The following is a 7318-nucleotide window of genomic DNA, read 5'->3' as shown; positions in this document are numbered from 1 at the left end:
ACAGAGTTAAAACATTATTCCAAAAAGTAGATAGAAGCATCCTTCCCCGGAGCTCTAGTCTCACTTGTCATGGGGTTGAGATGTTAAGTCAACATCACTATTCCTGACCCTCACTTAGTAAAATAACGAGTGAGGGTAAGCCCCAATAATAGCTCATCAGGAATATATATATATACACACACACCCCCTCCCCAGCACCTGAAAGTGAAGAGAAAATCTACCTGTAATGGTTCCCTCCAGGCACAGATTCTCAGAGAACAATCTTCTGGACCTATTAATAATTTATCCTGCAATAATAGACTTGTAATTTTTAATTGCCTGCTTTGATTCCCAGACTCCGATCTAATTTTATATTATCTTAATTGATTTTTAACCTGTACATTGGCCAGCATTTTCAAACTGGGTGCCAAAAGCTGGGCACCAAATCCACATTTAGTGAGGGGTGGACGAATGCCCCAGCAGTTAGGGCACTAGCCTGGGACTTCCAGATCTGGCTTCTATTCCTTGCTCTGCCACAGACTTCCTATGAGACCCCATAGGTTATACCCATTTTACAGATGGGGAACTGAGGCACAGAGAGATCAAGGGACAGATTTTTAATGGTATTTAGGGACCTAACACATTAAAATCAATGGGAACGAGGCTCCGAAATACCTTTAAAAATGTGTGTGTCTCTCCGTGCCTCAGTTCTCCACCTGTAAAATGGATAGAACAGTACAATGGTTTTGTAAGGATAAGAATATTAAAGACGGTGTGGCACTGAGATGCTATGGGAATGGGGGACATATAAATTTCTTAGATAAATGTTCAAAGAATTAACTTAACTCTGTTCCCTCTGAAGTCAATTATTTGTATTACAGTAGCACTAAGATGTGCAAACCAAGATTGGAGGCTACATTGTGCTAAGCACTGCATGGACACATATATTGAGACAGTCCCTGCCATCAAGAGCTTATACTCCTAATAAACAAAGGCTTGGAGGGGAAATGACTTACCAAAGGTTATCCAGCACTTAGTAGAAGAGACAGGCATAGAACTCAGTTCTTCTGACTCTGGACCCAGGTCAGTAATCTACTAGTAATCCACTAGACCACACTTCCTCCCACATAATAATTTAGCAAGGATTTTTTCAAAATTAACTTTCCACAAACAGAAATCATTGGCCATTTCTGAGTAAAACTTTATCTATTGTTCACAGAAGCAGCATACTCAGAAAGGTGAGTCCTCTATGTCAATAAGAAATAGTGATGATGAATAGCCTTGCATTTTGCAATGCTGATGCTGGGTCTCTGTCCACCTCTTCATAAGAAAAGAAGTATTAATAGTGTTGAGTAAAGAAATAGCACTCAGACCAAATTGTGCTTCCCTGGATTTATATCCTTGCTGTCTGACAGACAGCAGGATATCTATTCAGATAGTCTTCCCTTTCCCTTCAGTATAGTATCCTTTGCTGAAATGGCTGCTCAGTCCAACAGAAATTAAACATATAAATCTCTGTGCTCAGTATGAGAAATCTTACCTTTTTTAGTACTGCAATACACGAGATTTTTTTCAGTGACATCTTTAGTTGTAAAGATGCTTAAATATCTCCAAAGGACCATATAAAGGGGAAACATTACTGCAGAGCTATGAGACAGCATGACAAAAATGCTTAGGCTCGTTCACCAGGAGTCAAAATGATGAGCAGTGCAGACGCTACGTTAATGGATTGGGAGACTTTGTTTTGTAATTTATCAACACGAAGACTCTCAACTCTAATACATTCATTTGTTTTCGTTTTGCTGGTTACGATAAGAACCCTAAAGGGACATTATAGTACTGCACAGAATGGTGTAATATGACAGCAACCAACAAAACATCTGGAAAATGTACTTTTAATATGACAAGTACACTCTGTCTAGTAAATACTCTTGATACTCTCCTCTGTGCTGCTGATGTTCCAGTGAAATTATTTTTTTATCTATGTCCAAAAGTATGCTAGTTGCTTCAAATCAATGGAACATCATAATACACCTAGTAAGGAACTTCTGGGAATACGGAAGGGACATTCTAGGAGACATATCTGCATCTGGTATGCTCAAAGCAGCAATTTTTGGTGAAGTGGGATTCTTGCCAGGAGTCGTTAACATTTCCTCCATTAATTATTATTCATTATTATTATTATTGGTAGTAGTAGTAGTATAGCACTCAGGAGTCCCAGTTTGTTGACATATTTCTGGTATTGAGATGACCAATTTGAAGAAATTACTCTAAGTGTCTTTCAGATGCCAGCTTTGCTACTGCTGACATCCATATCCTCAGCCATAACCACAAAACTAAACTACAGCATTTTCTACATGAGGCAACATATTAAATCAAATGGGAAACTGAAGCTGGTGCTCAAAGTAGCAGCCTGCTTGGTCAGAAGTGTGTTTCTTTCTGAGCACATGACACCAGTGCTTCATGTGTTCCATCTTCATTCCCTAGCAATTGGAGTTTAAAGGCAATTAGGATTTTACCTATACAGTCGTAGCTGGCTTGGGACTTGTCTGCTTGAAACCGTATCCATCCCCCCATGTGATACTGCTGAAGATGAGTTCAGCACAGTGGCTGGATCCTTTTGGTGCAACAGAGAGGGTGTTGGTGGCACAGGGCCCTTGACTTTGGAATTCATTCCCTACTTTGATCTGACATAGTCCTAATCTGTTGACCTGAAGGTCCAGTGTGAAATTCATCTGTTTTCTTTAGGCGTCGGAGCAGTGGGTTGATGGCTGGGAATTTGAAGATCTGATATTTTTCACTCATCGATGTTCTGCTTATATATTTTTACTGGGGCTACAGGGTAGGAACAGGCTGGTGAAATTGATTTTATTTTTAAACATTTTGTAGAGTTTTAAAAGTTATGGAAAAGGTACTTGGAACCTGAGACAGCCATTTTAAAAACATAAATATACATCAAAGTAAATACATTAGGCCAAATCTTTCAATCCTGAGTGTCTTACATTGATCCCCAAATCCAGCCTTATGCAGCCAAGTAAAATTGATTTGATTTGAAGGGGTCACCTCAAGGGGTGAGATGATAGTGTACCTTCCATACTGGCTCAATCCTTGACCCGCCCATCTGTAGAGAACACCAATAAAAGTGCCAGCTAGAATGGTAGCATTTGTAATGTGCATACTTCTTCACTGAGAAATGAATGGAGATCACCCATTGAATGGCTGACATTTAATATTCAAACCTGGATTCAGATTGGTAATTTAGAGTTAAATGACGTCATATTTCATAACCAAGCCCCAAACAATCTAGTCTGCCAATATGTTATAGTGTATGTAAAATTTAAAAAAAAAATGAAAAAAAATCCATTATTCTTCATCTTTTTACAAACACTCAGCATAATGAATTCATGTTGAAGAGGTTGTTGGTTTAAATGAATGGAGTTGTGGGTCTATGGCCTGTGATATACAGGAGGTCAGACTACATAATCACAATGGTCCCTTCTGGCCTTGGAATCTATGGGCACATTCCATTTAAGGAAGGGATCCATCCAGGTGTTTAGCTAAACCAGAAATTGAGACGTGTCTGGTTCCCACTACATGCTTTTCTCCCTCACTTTCAGTTTCCAATCTGTTATTTCAATACTTTCTTTTAAACTTTATATGCCCTCTCTTTTCCCTTATACCCTGTCTCTTGTAAACCAGTGGTGGGCAGGAGTAAATTTACTACACTTCTTCCACAGATGCATTTATTAGCAAATGTGGGCCACCTGGTCTTCTTGCATAGGCATGGGAGGTTATAACAGTAGGTATTACTAATGTGAAGGCTCTTGTGTGACAAATTGATGTGCCTGCTGATGACATACACAATGCAAGACAAATCTCTCTCTTTCACTTTCACCCATGCATGCACACAGGGAAATCTGGTTCTTCAGTTTCGAAACCACAGAAGGCTGCTACTTCAGTAAAAGGATGCAAGATTTGGATGGAAGCCAAATGTTGGCAATTCAGAGATACAACAGGCATCACAACCCTCAGCCTCATCAGCCCAATAGGCCACTGCAGAAGAACCAAGGGTCCTTAGTCTCACCACTTTATTTAACGTGACATTTCCAGGCACTAGTGAGTTTCATACTCCTGTTTCCTATTCTGTTTGAAACAAACCTACGGCCTGTCTCCCAATTAAAATCTGTATCTCTGGCTCTTACAGCATTCTGTCATTTCTGTTGTTTTGATCTGGGTGGCTATTCTACCTTGTGAAATGATAGACAAGACCATCCAGTCCTGCAATCTGTCTCCCTATCTCTCAGAAGATAATTTTCATCAATTTTCCTTTACTGGTGACATTTGCTGCCATGTGGATTAAAATCATGAGACATTCCCCATCATTCTTCAAGCTACCCAATAACCCTTTGGTGGAATCCTATCCTGGCACACTCTGTCATTAATCAGGCTCACAGATATCTTGGGCCATATTTCTAACTACTGACTGATTAACCTCTTTTTACTCCCTATAATCTCCCTTTAACTCTGGTCAGATTGTTACCTCTCCCACCCCCGCTTGGGCTCCTTGGTCTGATGCTCCCCTGTCTTGTGAAGTGCATAATACTTTCTTTGGGTATCAAGGTAAATAGTTCAATTCAAATTTCACTTCTCTTCTTACAGATTTTAGTCATCCTTGATGCTACACTGTTCTGTCCTCCTTCATTCTTCCTTACACTCTCTACCTCTGTCCCTGGCATAAACATCCCTGGTGACTCCTGGCAACCACACCCCCTGGAATTTAGCTGATTTGGCTTCATCTGTCTTTCATAGTAACTTCAACTGCAGTTCAAATTCTTGACTCTTTTACGTCAGAACAAAACCTAATTTAGACCTCATGCATGTGATGCCTAGGATCCTTCAGATAAAATTAGGTATAACACAATCCAGTGCTGGAAGTTGAAGCTAGACAAAGTCAGACTGGAAATAAGGCATACATTTTTAATGGTGAGAGTAATTAATCATTAGAACAACTTACCAAGGGTCGTGGTGGATTGTCCATCACTGATGATTTTTAAACCCAAATTAGATGTTTTTCTGAAAGATCTGCTCCAGGAATTATTTTGGGGAAGTTCTATGGCCTGGGAAATACTGGAGGTCAAACTAGATGATCACAATGGTCCCTTCTGGCCTTAGACTCCGTTACCTTCGTAGGAGTTACTGCTTCAGCATTTGCTATTGCTTCTTATTTAAGTACTTGTTGGTACATGTGTGTCTCACTCTGATGCACCAAGAACTGTCGTGTTTGCAGTCTGCTCTTCATGGCTATGCCTGCTAGGATTGCATATAGTTTGTGTGTCTACTTTTACATGAGCATTTACTGTAAATGGCCATTAGACATGCACACTACTAGTTAAACAATAACCAAAAGGAATGGAAATAAAGGAAATCTCACAAGCAAACCTGTTCTTAAGAGATTTGCAGCCAGATTTTACAAATGTCAGTGGTGTTGATATTTTATAATGTTTGCTAATACATCATATTTGTACAGTGTCTAGCACAATGGGGTTCTACTTCATTGTTGCCTTTAGCCACAATATAAATGTTGTAACAACAATATAAATGTTAAGTAACAATTATACCAATCTTAAAATGTGATTGCTTTACAAAATTAATCCTTTGAACTTCTTAAGAGGTTGGGCCAAATTCTCAAATCATTGACAATTTACACTATCTGAGTATTTGTCTTGTTACATTCAAACAAGGAGATGATCGTTACTTAGCAGTAATATACACAAATATGGACTTTATTTACATAGGGGGAAAATTAAATAGAACAAATTATCCAATATCGAATATCATACACGCAAAATATGCCTGTGTTCAAGATTTCTTGTTTGGTCATCCATATGAATATTTTATGGGTACAATTTAGGCACCAGTGTTGGACAATTGGGCATACATAATGACACTATAATAATCATCATAATAATACACCTTATCCTTACATAACACCTTTCATTGCAAAGTGCATCAACAAAACTGAATTATTTGAGTCTTACAACATGTCTGTGAAGGACTATTGTACATATTGCACAGAGAAATGAAATGACTTTGTGTAGACCACACACAGAGATCCCTAGTAGAGCCAGGGATAGAGCCTAAAAGTCTTGGCTTCCAGTCCCATGAACTAACCATTGGATCACACTTCCTGGCTATAAATTCATGTCGTGCTTCTTCAGCTGAAATACTGTAAACTCGTGCACTAGCAAACTCAGTGATAATGTATGGTGTATAAACTAATGATGAGTCCTCTTTTGAAAGTGTTTCCATTCCCCATGTCCCGTGAATATTCCACATCTTGTTTATGAAATCACAAAATAATTTGAGGGGTCTTGTCTTACCGAGTGCCCCAAATTTCCTACTCCTGGAAACTCGTTCAGCCTGACATTGAACATGCTCCAGTCTCTAGCCCCCTAATATCTGACTGCTGGCTGCTAGCCACTGGCTGCTGCTGCTGTTACATTCTTCATGGCCTCAGTATTGTGCCCTCAGCTTTGCAGTATGAGTGGCTGAACCATCCTGTGCCTAAATAATTCCAATTTATATGCTGTTAAATCTGAAACAGATGGTTCCCTGGCCCTCTTTCACTCTTAGTCATGCTGTTTCTGTAGTTTCTCAGAGCTAGAAGTTCAGGTAACTGACCTATTTGTTAGTTAAAAGCTTTATTGATCCTTGCTTTGGAACTTGTAGGTGTGTGAGAGAGAGAGGGACAGAGAAAGCCAGAGCAAGAGAGTGAGTGAAAAGGAGCAGGGCTTTGAGTGTCTGTTGCACTCCACAATGAATGAACTAAATACTTCTCTTTTATGCTGCTGCTTGCATGTCCTGTAAGCTCACTAACACAGCTCAGTGACAAACCATTCTTTAAAGGCATTCCCATGGACTGTTCTGAGCACTAACTTTGTATGCTGCATTGTATGTTGTCTGAGTTACCAGGTCTACCTTATACTCAGTCATTGCCTATATAAATTGTATTTCCTGTTACTTGAATACTGATGTTTTAAAACAAAACATATACACCTCCCATTATCACCATAAAATAATATTAAGAAATCAAGATGAATTTAATCAAATGAGGCTGGGGGGAAAACTGTAAGAGAAAAGGTAAGAAGTACTGAGAAAAAAGAGGTTTGTCTTTTTCCTCTTTGTTGTATAGCAGCAGTGGGTGTGATACAATATCTTAACCACCTACATTAAAAAGATGCCACCCAATCATTGTGTGTTCTGTGCAAAACTCATCCCCTCCCATTTTGGCTAGGAAGAGACGTAGAGACTGCCCTTTCTGGATCATACAGACTGTAAT

The sequence above is a fragment of the Natator depressus genome, chromosome 2, assembly GCF_965152275.1.
Source record: "Natator depressus isolate rNatDep1 chromosome 2, rNatDep2.hap1, whole genome shotgun sequence".
Lineage (NCBI taxonomy): Eukaryota > Metazoa > Chordata > Testudines > Cheloniidae > Natator > Natator depressus.
Note: the sequence above shows the minus strand (reverse complement) of the source record.